Genomic DNA, 12,634 nt, shown 5'->3' on the forward strand with positions numbered 1-12,634 from the left:
TCACTCTCTGGATTCACCACTTGGGTCTCGAGTGAGAGCTTATTTGGGGAATGCCGGCTCCTTCTCGGGTTTCTTCTTGGGGGGTTGGGCCCTTGAGTGCGGGTGGCATCACTACCAGTCGCAAGCACTCCCTCCCCGCTACTTGTTTCTTCTGTCCACATGTCAACCTCCTCTGTGCTCATTTGCTCCTCCTCTTTATCTGGTGTTCCAACTAGGACTCTGTCCAGGACCTCCTCTGAACAGTCACCCCTTGTTCCCTCTTCTGCCTCTGATTCAATTCCTGTCCCACATATCTCACCATCACGCTTCCTTCTACGATCGCTCCTTCGTCTCGTTCCACTGGGAGAAACATACACTGCGTCAAAAGGTTCCTATGAACCACCCTCTCCGCTCCCCCATTCTCTCGTCGCACCACGTACACAGGCAAACCAGGTTGCTTCTTTACCACAACATATGGCCATCTCTCCCATCGATCTCCCAACTTCTGCCTCCCATCTACATGACAGACCTTGACTAAGACCCTATCCCCTGAACTAAAGTCTTCACCCTTAGCTCTCTTGTCATAATACTTTTTCTGCTGTCCTTTTGCCAGCTGAGATGTCTGATTAGCCAGGGCATAGGCCTGCGACAGGGAGTCATGCAGGGTCTGGACATATTCGCTGTATTCACAAGGCTGGTTTGTTGTGGGGGACCCAAAGATGAGGTCCACTGGGAGCCTGGGTGTCTACCAAACATAAGGTAGTACGGGCTATATCCAGTGGAGTCATGTTGCGAGCAGTTATATGCGTGTGTCATGGAATCCACATGCTCATGCCACCGGGGCTTCAGGTGCAGCTCTAGTGTTCCCAGCATGTTCATCAGGGTACGGTTGAATCTTTCGGTAGTCCCGTTGCCCTGGGGATGGTAGGGTGTGGTGTGGGTTTTAGTGGTGCCAATACACTTGCATAGCTCCTTCACTATTGCACTTTCAAAGTTACGCCCTTGATCTGTGTGTAATTTAGCAGGGAAACCAAAACGGCAGAACAAATTCCTCCACAAGACCCTGGCAACTGTGCCTGCCTTTTGGTCCCTGGTGGGGTAGGCCTGTGCGTAGCGAGAAAAGTGATCTGTAACAATGAGTACATTCTCCATACCACCCTTGGACTTCTCCAACTTCAAAAAGTCCACACAAACCAGTTCCATGGGTGCACTGGTATGGATACTGACAAGGGGGGCCCTGACGTCGACCGTGGGAGTTTTTCTAAGGCAGCATCTCTCACACTGTTCGCACCACGCCTTGATTTCCTGAAACATTCTTGGCCAGTAAAATCTTTCCCTTATCATCTGTAGTGTCCTCTCAAATCCCAGATGCCCTGAGTCATTGTGAAGGGCTGTTATGACGGTTTCACGCAGCCTCTCTGGCAGTATTAGTTGCTCCACCACCCCTTTATGGCAGTCTCTGAAGCTGCGATACAGGTTCCCTTTTCTTACCACTAACCTCCTCCACTCTTTTAAGAGGAGACTCCCAGTGGCGCCCACTTTCATCATCTCGCTGTGGCTCGGCTTGTGATTCCTGCTCTTAAAGTGGAGGATAGGACCGATAACTGTGTCCTCCTTCTGTCCCGCTCGAAGCTCCTGTGTGGTCATAGCAGACAGGGCCTCCATCCCCACATCCACATACGCCTCACTGGGCTCCAGGGACTGACCGCTTGTAGACTCCTCTGTGACCGCTGTTTCCTTGCCTGAGACCTCCCCAGGCTCCTGGATGGTTTGTGCCTCCTCGTGTCTCGGTCCACCCGTCCTCACCTGCTGCGGGCATGACTGCAGGGTCTCCGCCACTTCCTGATTGGACATACGCGAGAGGGTGTCCGCATTGGTGTTGTCCTGTCCCCTCCGATACTGGATGTCAAAGTCAAATATGGACAGATGAGAAACCCATCACTGACCTGTGGCGTCGAGTTTGGCTGAGGTCATTACATATTTCAGAGGGTTGTTGTCTGTTAGAACAGAGAACTTGCGCCCATAGAGGTGGTCATGGAACTTATCCGTCACGGCCCACTTGAGAGCGAGGAACTCAAGCTTATGTGCGGGATACCTCGTTTCAGGTGGGCTCAGGCCTCTGCTCGCATACGCAATTACCCTTTCCACCCCATCTTGTACCTGCACTAGCACAGCACCAAGCCCCATCCCTGAAGCATCGGTCTGCAGCAGAAAGGGTTGACTGTAGTCTGGATAACCAAGCACTGGCGCACTTATCAGCTTATCTTTTATAGACTGAAAAGCCTCCTCACAGTCGGCAGTCCACAGAAATGGCAGTTCAGGGCCTAGGCGTTTCTGGATCCCTCTTTTCTTTTTTTTAGGGTCACCGGAGGTAAGGCGGTATAACGGAGCAGCCAAGTTAGCATAGCCCTTAACATACCTCCTATAGTAACCCGCAAACCCCAAAAACCGCAGCACTTCCATACGATTAGTACGTCTCTCCAAATCCTTAACCTTACTGATCTTCTCTGGGTCTGTCCTGATGCCCTCTGCAGACACCCAGTGACCTAAGTACTGCACCTCCTTCCTTACAAGCTGGCACTTGGAGGGTTTCGGTTTAAACCATGCTCCCTAAGCCTATCAAAAGCCAGCTGGAGCCTCTCTAGATGTTCATTAAAGGACTTTGAGAAAATAATAATATCGTCAAGATAAATAAGTAGATGGGTGAAATTTAAGTCCCCAAAACAGGAGGTCATCAGCCTTTGAAAGGTAGAGGGCGCGTTTTGCAGCCCAAACGGCATTCTATTGGCCTCAAACAGACCCATGGGAGTGCTGAATGCTGTCTTGTACTTGTCATGTTCCGCGACCTCTACCTGCCAGTATCCCGATGTAAGGTCAAGGGGGGAGAAGTATTTTGCCTGCCCTAACGCCTCTAGAGCCTCTTCTATCCTTGGCAGAGGGAATGCGTCCCGGGTGCTGCAGGCGTTGAGCTTCCGGTAGTCGATACACAATCGAAGTGAACCATCCTTCTTGGTCACAACCACCACGGGGGATGCATACGGACTTTTACTGGGGCGAACGACTCCTGCTGCCTCCATCTCCATTAATAACCGCCTCACATCTTGCCACTGGGAGGGAGGTATTTTGCGGTATGGCAGTCGGAAAGGCCTCGGGTCAACCAGGGGAATCTCATGCTGTACAGTTGTGGTGTGACCATAGTCCAGGGGATGCTGGGAGAACACATCTGCATTTTTGTCCAGCAGATCCTTAAGTAGAGCACGTTGGTCCTCACTTTCCACCGCGGCTTTACTTAGGTCAACCCCACAGCTAGTCACCACTTGGTCCAGGCTGAGACATGCACCTCTGTTCCCAGCTTCACCATGCTTTTTGTCTGGGAACTCCACCACCTTGTCCACCAGAACTGCGCTGGCCAGATTTGTGTGTCGTTTGATTGTAACGACTTGCTGGGAAAGATTCATCACTCTAACTGGAGCACAACCTCTTTTCACATTTGCAAGCACTTTAGCCACCAGGATGTCCCGGGGGAGCTGTAAGGAGGGATGGCCTTCTATCAGGGCTGTATAAACCTTCCTTTGGGGGCCCTCTTTAATCCTACACATTAAATCCATCTCTTTTCCACCAGGGATGTTTATTGTGCGACCATTGTAAACCGCCGGACCTACAACGTTATGCATTTCACTTTGCTCGGCACTCCCCAACTCCAGTAAAGCTGTGTACCACCCTGAATGCTTCTCTTTGACCTGGTACAGAAACTGCGGGCCATAGGCTGTTCGGAGATGGTCTCGGGAGGCTCGAATGACATTGGTTCCCACCAACAGAGGGACTGAAGAGCGATAGTCGGAATCAGGAACAACAAAGGCAGGTACGGCCTTGAGCTCTTTCCCCAGTACTTTCAGGTCGATGTGTAGAACACCATGGTAGGGCACGGTCTGACCTGCTGCACCCTCTATTGGTATTTTAGAAGGCCGTAGCTTTTTCTTCTGTAGAGCTGGGTGGCTCTGCCAGTAGCTGTGCGTAATACTGGTGATCTGTGAGCCAGAGTCAATTAGAGCCCTGCATGCCTTTCCATTGACTTCTACATCTCCTTCGTTCCTGGGTCCCACTAGGGGTGTTTCCCCTCCTTCAGTGGAACTCCTCTCGACCGGTGGGTGGGGCCCTTGCTGTGTACCCATGGACGCCCCAGCTGCCATGGGTACTAAGCGTTTAAATGTTGAGCAGAGTGCATGTGTCCGTCAGCAGGAACCTTAGGATGCTGGGCTCCAGCTAGGCTTGGATCCGGAAGCACTGCTCGGCATACTCTGGCCGTGTGGCCTGGCTCCCCACACCGGTAACAGACAAAGCTTGGATTCTGGCCGGTTCTTCCCTTTGCTGGTTGGACAGCTACTGGGGAGGAAAGGGGAGGAGAGGTCATTCTCAACTCTAGTTGTGACAGCTTAGCCACTTGTTCTTCCTGAACGAGGGCTAATTTCTTTACCATTTCCGTCGGCTCGGATAATTCAGATGTGTGTTTTGGGCTATCTATCTTGGTGTTTCCACCACCTGCCGATGTTACATGCACCTGAGCATACGTTTTCTTTGCTGTACTCCGCGTCTGGAACTTCTTAGTTTCTCTAGTTAGACTTCGCAGCTCTGCCTGCAGCTCTCGGAAGCCCAAGAGCCTGGGTGCCATTGGTGCGATTCTGGTGTACACCTCCTCGTCGGAAAGGCCTCTCATGAACTGCCTTGTTAGTTTGCTATCTCGATCCAGGAAGTGCTTACCACCTCTTTGCTTCTCCTCTACTGTTCTCAACTTTGCCTCCAGTGCTATAGCATAAGAACAGGCAGACTCCCCTGAATACTGGTTCCGCTCATAGAAGTCAGCCAGAGGGTCTAAGGAGCCTCGCGTGTCGCTGTATTCGGCCCTCAGTTCCTCCAGTGCTTTCTCTGGGGTCTGATCATGTGAAGGTAGGTTAAGGATGAGATTTCGGGCTTCACCCCCCAGGTGCCGCACAACAGTGGAGAAGCGAAGGTGCATTGGGAGTTCTATTGCCTCCAAGAGATATTGCATGTCGCGAATCTAGTCTTCCACCAATATCTTACAGTCTGGATTTCCAGTGAAGACTTGGACATTTTTCACTTGATGCGTTTGCATGAAACCCCCATAGGCTGTCATAGGAAGGATGTGGTTTGCTACTGCCCGATCAGGAGGCCTGAATTGTGTCATGTGTAGGTGGGCGGACTGGCTAGCAGGTGCAGGCGGAGGGGGGGCTGGAAAACGAGCGTCAGCATGCATGTTGATATGGGAAGCTGGGATCAGCGTCTGTTGAGGAGACAGCTCCGTAGGAGCATCAGCGGCTGCCTGGTCTAACGCTACCTGAGGGCTGTGTAGAGTTATGTTGGGAGCCCATGCATAAGCAGATGGGAGTGACGGAGTGGCTCCACTATAGCCTGGACCTGGAGCGGGGAGAAATGTGCCCTCGAGGGAACGCACTTGAAAGGCCTGCTCAGCAGCTGCGTGCTTAACTGTAGTATTCATCACTGGTGGGCTCTGAAGACTCGACACAGGCACAGGAGGAGGATACGGATAACTAGGGTAAACCTGGGGGGCAGGCCTAATAGGCTGGGCTGGGTGGGGCGCGGCAACTGGATAGGGTTTGAGCGACTGCTGCATAACTGGCATCTCAACAAAGACATGATGTGAAGAATTTTGCCATGTCATAGCTTCTGAGGGCCCATGTCTACTACGTTTGCGAACAGAGGCATCAACCGTCCTATCTATCTGGCCACCTGGTCTTGCATCGGGGCTGTTGTCGAAGCAAAGTGGTGGTACCTGCCCTGAGGCCCCAGGGCCTGGCAGCCTTCGTGCATGGGCTGGCGTCACATACTGGTCAGCATAGGGCAAGTTCGTAGGGGCTGGCGGGCCAATGGTGACATGCCCCGCTGGCGTTAGGAGACTAGATGCACTGGCGGAGGAGCACTGTATGTCTTGTGGTGAGTTGCATAGGTCTGTGACATCTTAAAATCCAACTGTATTTACTGTGTGCAAGCAGGTTAAATTGCAGTGTAATTAAATTATGTGGAGGTGCTGAATATATGTAAAATGATACAGTCCTAGACAAATAAAAGTGTCCAAAAATAAGCTATGCGTTTCAGTGAGATCAGCCAAATGAAAAATTAAACCCACTTATTCCAAAAACTTAACTCATTAACTCATCAACTAAAATGGCTTGTCAGTTAGAACTTAAATCTTACTGAGTATCAAGCAGATGCACAGTAATCCTAGATAAATTTCACAAATCTCAAAATATATATATATTAAAAATATATATATATAATTTTTTTTCCATAAACCTACCAAATATATTTTACATCACAGCTAGTTACTGAAATTAAAACAGTTCAATAACAGTTAAGATTCCCAGCAGACTTTAAAGGATATAACTGTGATGGCAGATATAAATCCCCAAAAGCACCAGTTCAGTAAAGAATTCCAGTTTGTTCATAAAATATAGTTCAGCATTCAAACCACTGGCTGTAGAATTATCTTCCTCTTCGGTCTAGCAGTGCCACAATCCGGGCCGCGGCACCAAAGATGTAACCCTCTTTCTCTCTCTCTGCGTGCTCACTGGCCTCTAGCACCTCCGCTGCTGCTCTGCGTTGTGTTTATGAATGTTCGTGGGTGGTGGTAGAAGGCGGGGACTCAGAGAGGTTCAGGATCGTGGCTTGACCGTTTATTCCACACCACGGTGTCTATAGCGTTGACAACATGAACTCAGTTTAAGTTTTAAACTAGCAAAGTACCTTTCAATGCACATGCAATTCAACTGCAGGCTTGTGCTGCTTATATTATCATACATAGCTTTGCATTAGCCACTATGCATTGATCACATTTAAAAGGAAAAACAAAACATTTTAACTCTCTTCATTACTCTAAATTTAGGTCTTTAGTAGTTTAAAACACAAAATATCCCAGGACACTGAACTTTAGTGTGATAATAACAAATATATTTTACATAGCTTTTTCCCACTACCATTAACATTCTCTTGGTCGGCGTTACGTCACAAATCATGTGACCTGCATAGCAACAAGCCGCGAAGGGTAAAACAAACCTAAGGCAAAGCCAGAGGAAAATCAAAAAGGTATCTATTCACAGAAGTTTTGCTGTGGATTATGTCAGTTATGGATACTAACGGACTACTTTGTATTATTGATGAATGATATCTGTGTATGCGAATGTATGTCGGTTGTGAGAACTGAAGTGAATGTAATAAAACACTCACGTAACGCGCTTTGTGACTAGCTAACGTTACATGTCTGTGAAAGGCGCTAGCAGCTATATGAATACAGATTTTCTTCTTCTATTACAGAATGTCTTATCAATATATAGACAGTCTGCTAGCGCCTGCATTGACAAGGTACCACAGAAAGCTGTCGCTTGTAGGTTTAGAATTGCAATCTTGTCCCTATCGGCATCCAGCTGAGTCCTGGGAGAACAACCCAAAGGCATGGCCCAGGCTCGAGTATCCAGATATATATAATTACCTCATCAAATCCCCTGGTATGAACACCATGTGTACATACCATGTGTCCTACACTTGCAGTCATGTTTAAATTACATTTGTATTTAGATTTAAAGTAAAATGGTATGTGCATACCCTATATTCACTTTTTGCATTAACCAGTCATCAGATTAAATTTTATTGAATGTAGTGTCTAACGACAACAGCTAGACTTTAACATTTGTAATGAGAAATTGTTTCTTAGACATTGTATAAGTTGTGAAATACTAAAAGGCGTGAAGATTGACATGAAAGCATTTGTATCATTTACTTGCAATTTGTCAGTGTTTTTGCTCTGGTCTATTGTCACTCTCCTAGATGTGAAATGTCCATGTATAAAAAGACCTCAATGAAACGCTGTTGTTTGTGCAACTAACAACACAGCAGTTTTTAGGCATGATTCTCGGCGCTTTTATCTTCCGCTTTCGTGTTGCTTAATGGCGGGCGCTTGTTTGTTTTACCCTTCGCCGCGTTGCTATGCACGCGCAGTGCATTATGGGAGTAAAAGTCCCGGATGTCCGACCTTGAGAATGGCTTACCTATAGCGTTGACAACATGAACTGAGGAAAAAAATGACGCACTACTCACGTATCAACGCTACGGCATCTCAAGAGGCACAAATAGCGCTAAAGGCACCTGAATCGGTTTTAATATAATAGCGTTATGGGGACATCTTGTGGACAAGGAAATACACTGCCTTACAGATATATGGACCAATTTTTCAGACCCCGTTCAAGCCCGGGTACTTCAGCCCGGTCCTGATGGCCGTGGGCTCCGACCTGTGTGCAAAGTTTCAAGAGTTTTCAAGCACGTTAAGGGCCCCAAAAGTCCCCGAAACCTTGAAAAACAAGAATAAAAGCAAATCTAACGCACACACACAGAGACGCAGAGGCAGAGACGGAGAGAGACAGAGAGGGAGAGAAAATGCTTGAAAAATCCACATTCAAAGCAAAACATCTGACTTCCTGTTGGTCGGAGCTAATGACTTTAAATTAGAAAGTTGTCCGGCTTGAAGAGTACAATATACATACCGAGTTTTGCTACTGTAGATAAAACTAACCCCCCCCACTTTTGTCAAAAGGTGGCACTACTGAGCCCCTTTACCACGCCCGTTTCTGAAACTTTGCACATGTCTACTAGGTAATAAATGAGATGTGTCTGTCGAGTTTCATGCAATTTGAAGAATGTTAAGAGTCTCAAAAGCATCCAAAAAGAATATTAAAGTTTGATGCGTTGCCATGGTAACATTATTTAAGATATCAATAATCCTTTCACAGGTCTACATCTGGCGTGTGTTTACATTATACACATAAAGTTTGAAGAAAATCGGGTAAAAATAAGAGGGTGATTTAAAAGCATTTTGAAAGTGACACACCTCCTGCTGCCAGATGGTGGCGCTATAAGCAAGCGTGTTTGATATATGGACAAGTGTTCAAAACCCATTCCAGGGGTCGCTGTCAAGCCCCCTTGCCACGCCCGAGTACCAGCTTCAGCCCGGCCCTGACGGCCGCGGGTTCTGACACGTGTGCAAAGTTTCAAGAGTTTTCGAGCATGTTAAGGGCCCCAAAAGTGCCCAAAAGTCAGTAAAATAATAATAATAAAAAGAAGAAGAAGAAGAAGAATCCTTAGGAAAACAATAGGGCTCTGCGCCCTTTCAGGGCTTGGGCCCTAATAATAATCCTTAGGAAAACAATAGGATTATTATTAGAATTATTATTATTATTATTATTACTAAAAATAAATTAATAAATATATGCTTATATAAAATAATACTTTTTTCTGTCTTATTTCTATGAAACGGTCATCCCAATAAACAGACTGATTGTTGTAATTATTTATTTAGTGCTAAAGCTTTTATGAATGAGGGAACTATTTCTGAGTAGGCCTACACACCTTTTAATATATTTTTACAATTTGTCACATGTAAACATGCCCTGAATTGAAGACTTTAATGGAAAACTCCAAACGTTAGCCTTTTAAGAGACATTATGCTAGACTTTTTTTAATGCAGTTCTTTTGGATAAAATTCAGATCACAATAATTCTGCTCATGCAGAAGCTGACGCAGTTAAACTAATCTTTGGCCACTTGTGCATCATGAGGTAAAAGTGGCTTCGCCCAAACAAACCTCCAAACAACGAATCCATCTCCGAACAGACAAACCAACAAAAAAAGAGAAATGATTGAACGAAAATAAGCCAAACAATCACAACAGGGATTATACATATCGCCTGTACTTTTGAGTTTAGCTTGGAGTGACAATTATGGAAAGTGGTGGGTGTTATTGGTTGGATAGGGGGGTTTGTAAAAAAAAAAAAAAAAAACTTGCAGCACAATACGTGTATTGTGAATGTCAAAACCTTTAATATAACAGAATTTAGTTAAAAATATTTAGTTTAGTATCAACATGTTATACATTTTACATGGTACAATGATTGGTTGGCCAAGGTTTTTATTAGTGCTTAGCAAAACAGTATCACAATTTCAATTCATAAGCTTGTGATTTGATTCTGATAAGGATGCACCGAAATGAAATTTTTGGCCGATACCGATATCCGATAATTCTTTGTATTTGAAAGCCAATAGCCGATAATATTGGCCGATAAATCTAAATCAAAATTTTATTTACTTTGAGAGCCTGATTACAAAAGCAAAAGGCTCACCATTAAAAGCCATATCCCAAACACGTCAACACAAATCAAAAGTATACAATACAGTAGCCTAATCTGAACCAGTGTAAGATTCCTTAACTTATTCAATTAATTTGACTCCCCTATGGCCAACGTTCTTTATAAACAAAAGGTAACTCATTACAATAAGGTTTCACTTTGTTAGCATTAAAACAATGAATGAACAATACTTCTACAGGATTTATTAATCTTAGTTAATGTTATCTCACTACATTTAAGATCCAAAGTTACACAATCGGTCCAACGACAGTTTCCAATGATGGGTGAACCTTGCCTGTTTTTAATGTAATGTTACTCTAGCTAAGTTTAAGTGGGAAACCATGGCATGACCAAACCAAAGCTACTATCGGAGAAGTAACGTTGGCTGGCTTAAATCTGTAGTGGTGGTCATGACCTCTATCTAGTGATAGTGTTACTTTAACTCAAGTGTATACAGATCTATGGGGAATAAACAAAATACTTATAGATAGAGCAAGCATGAAGGGGTCCTTCTAAACCGTATAGTAAATTACCTCTGTCTAGTGACCTAGACTGGTGAGTTTGTGACTGTGGGCCCGCATTTAAAATGAACTGCCGGTATGAGTACCCTGTGCGACTTTGACACTCAAATGAACGAGTACAAGAAGACTAAAGAGTTAAATGGAATAATCAAATGCATAGCTAAACTATTATATGAATGAAAATAACCAATTGCCATTCTAAATACGAGGTTGAGATAAAATGGAGTCAGATAAAAGTTAAATTGGAATTAAATTACTTTGCCAAGCTGAAAAGACCGAACGCGCTGTAAACCTTCATCTGCTTATCGGAAACTGTAGTTAGACCTTTTTAGTTATATCTGTTAACATTATAATGTACTGTGAACTAATATGAGCGCACATATTTTATTAAATACTATTAACAAAGGTTATTGCTCTCTGTTAGTTCATGTTATTTAATGCATTAACAAATGAGACCTTATTGTAAAGCGTTACCAAAAAACATATTTACAATAAAATAAAATAAAATATTATTTAGGCTATGTCAAGTGTCAATGCATCTTTGGACTTTCAGTTTGTGTTTTGATTGGTTTCTTTGGTTCCTGTTTTCCTTTGTTCTTTTCCCGCCTGGTTAATTATCTGTTTGCTTTGTTTCTGTTTGCTATTTAAGATGCACCCTTTCTTTCAGTCTTTGTACAATCTCCGTTGCTTTTATGTGTGTTTTCCCTGCCTGTCAGCTTGTTCCAGAATACTAATATTAAAGTTTGAGTTTGTATCTATAATCAGAGTCTTCAGTCTGTACCTGAGGAAGCCACATGTGTGACAGGCTAGAAACAAAATGCATGTGGCATGGATAAATACAATGGATTAGCCTCTACACGGACAATAAGGAAATTATTTGAATCAAACAATATTGTTGGTAAAGAATAAGAGAACAATAAAGGTGCTAGTTATTAATAATAACGCATCAATATTTTTGAAAAAAATATTAAACATTTTTAATATTACAGTAAACTCTTGATCTTACTGTTTCAAATAACATAATTGCTGTAAAAGCTGCACACGCTGAAGCTGAAGAGCTGATGAAAAACTGAAGCGTTTTGCTAGAAGGTTAATTAGCTAAATGGAACGCATCCTATATAAGATAAATCATATAAATACAAAATAAACATAATAAATCGACTTATATTTCCACAAAATCACGCACAGATTAACTTGAACTAAGTTACATAGTCAATGTACGTAGTGAATTTAGCAACTCCTGTTGTGGATGCGCTCTTCCTGTAACAACGCACTGAAACACAGCAACTAAACCCAAAGAATTCACAACGTTTTATTAAAATAGTGTTCTCATTATTATGCACAGTAGTCAACATTTGAAGTGGATCAAAAAAGTTAATTCTAGTTGTCCTAAGACAAGAATGGGAAGTGCTCAAAATTCATGTATAACTTTGCTGATATTATTATTAAAGGTTAAAATTGACAACTCAAATTATAATATTATGCAGTTTTTTATAATAATAACGTTAATAATGTGTTTATAATGAGTAAAAATATAATAAATATGGAATATAGTGCATATATTTAGCCAAATACTCCTCTCTATTTTTCTAGCAACCTAAATGATCAAGGCTTTAGGTTAATGTAGCATGTGACATCTCAAGCTGTTTTATTGACATCTTTCCGTAGTTGAATGAAACACTGAATGATCAATTACCTGAGACATTTCGTTAAGTTTTACTGTATTTCAACACCTTCTAATGTTCATTCCTTTTTATTAACGATTAATGAGTAGTAAAAAGAAGATGATCGGTTCATGTGCATGAACAGCGAGCATTTACATTTAAGAGCACCAAAACGCTATTTTATTGTATTTATTGTTTGAATTCCGTAATAAAATTGATAGAATTTGAAAGCTGAGAGTTTTTCATATCAAAAGTAACCTGCT

The sequence above is a fragment of the Siphateles boraxobius genome, unplaced genomic scaffold (genome assembly GCF_051911475.1).
Source record: "Siphateles boraxobius isolate OS27281-9 unplaced genomic scaffold, OSU_SipBor_1 7, whole genome shotgun sequence".
NCBI lineage: Eukaryota > Metazoa > Chordata > Actinopteri > Cypriniformes > Leuciscidae > Siphateles > Siphateles boraxobius.